Source organism: Geospiza fortis, unplaced genomic scaffold, assembly GCF_000277835.1.
Source record: "Geospiza fortis unplaced genomic scaffold, GeoFor_1.0 scaffold145, whole genome shotgun sequence".
NCBI classification, from domain to species: Eukaryota; Metazoa; Chordata; class Aves; order Passeriformes; family Thraupidae; genus Geospiza; species Geospiza fortis.
Window position 1 is genome coordinate 3,692,982 of NW_005054362.1, and position 1,962 is coordinate 3,694,943.

The window sequence follows — 1,962 nt, forward strand, 5'->3', positions numbered from 1 at the left end:
AGCTGCCCCGGTGCGCCCGGTTTGGGGGGGTTCACGTGAATGTCCCCATGGAGCGCCGGAGCCGAGGGATGGATTGTTGGTGAGCGGGACCTGCTCAGCCCCGGGGCCCAGGGTTCGTGTTCCATCGAGGGCCAGCAGCGCTGATTTACCGACCCTAAAACACGGCCCGGCTACAAAACCAGTGTCCCTGAGCTCCCCACACCCGCGTTCTTTATCACTTATCAGCGTTCATTGTAATTTCAAACCCTTGTGGCACTGCTAAAGCACGACGACAAACAGCCAAACCCATTTCTTTGTTGTAGCTTCTCACTGTCCTTAATGGATTTTGATGTTTGGTACCCGGTGTCCTTTTGGGCTCAGAGGTTTGGGTAAATGTTGGGATTTAGGGGAATTATTGTCATAGAAAAGGCTATAAATGTGTTTATCCTTTTTAACCGACCTCTTCTGAGATTCCCAGAATGGTTTGGATTGAAAGGGATCATAAAGCTCATCCCATTCCACCCCCTGCCATGGGCAGGGGCACCTTCCACTATCCCAGGTTGTTCCAAGTCCCAGCCTGACCTTGGACACTTCAGGGATGGGGCAGCCACAATTTCAATTGATTCACCTCCATAAGTAATACCTATTAAATTATAATTTCTCCAAGGGTACGTTGTCCTCTCTTTTCTCCTCAAGATGGTGAATCTGGGTGCATTGGTTTCAATCCATGGCCATTTACAGTAGGATTTGGGGTTTTTGAAGCTGTGTGGAGGTTTTTTAGTCTATGTTGCGTTCTCTGGGTGTCTCTGCTCACACAAGGCTACAAGTGACAAGAACAAGGCTACAAGTTACAAGAGCAAGGCTACAAGTTACCTTTTGGCAGCACGGTGAACTTCCTCCTTGCCGGAATGATCCTGCTACTCTACTCAGAGCCCTGAACTCTAACTTGTGAGGGAGACTGAAAAAAGCTGGGAAATATCAACTGATGAGCCTATAAATAGGAGTAATTAAAGTACCCGTCAGCACATCCCCAGTGCTGTGGCTGTGACAGCTGGGACAGAACTGATTTCATCTCTCCTTTGCTCTTGCAAAGGTGATTTAAAACCCCAATCACTGCGTGGAAAATTGTATTGATTTATTTCTTTTGGTTTGGTAAGAGAGAAATGTGCTGGCAGTGTGTGACTTAGGGAGCACAGATCCTGCTGGACCATGATGACAAAAAAAGGGATAATTGTGGATTTTCCATCGTGGATTGGTTTTTTTTTTTACCAGAAGTTTCCTTGCTTTGCTGATACCCCCTTGGTTTTGAGCCCCTTTTATATGTTTCACTGCTTCCTTCCTTACCACCATTCCCACCTTGCTGTGAGCTAATTATGGGCTGGCAGTGGTGTATTCCAAGCCCCTGAGTGGGAATTGCTGCGGGAGGGATGGTGAGGAGCCGCTCTGCCGAGGGCGTGGGTTTGGGTGACTTCTGGGATTGTTTTTACAGCCCTTGGCCAGGGCAGCTCTGCACCTGCTGCCACGGCCATGGGCAGGGAAAAGAGGACAAAAAGGCCCAAAATGCATTCCATCCCTATAAAAGGAAGTGTGAGAGAGCAGGTCCTGGCTGAGGGCGGGGGGGGGGTGTCACTGGCTGTCCCCTCCCAGTTTGGAAGGGCTGCAGCCCCAAGGTTGGGAGCACAAGGGATGGCAGCACTTCAAGGAGGATCCTCCTGGCGGCCGGAACCGCTGGCAGGGATCCCTGACACCCCCATTCTGCTATTTGGGGTGCCTGACAAATGCAGCTTCCTACTCAAAGCCAAAAATACAGAGCTGAGGGAGCAGGAGGATGAGGTGCCAGCACAGCCAGAGTTACATAAAGTGCAAGAAACCCTCCCAGGTGTAGCTTGGCTTTGCTGCACTTGGGCTTTTGGCTCTTTCTGTGGATGTGGGAGAGGAATTTTGGACCATCTATAGGATTTTTGAACCATCTATTGTGTGTTT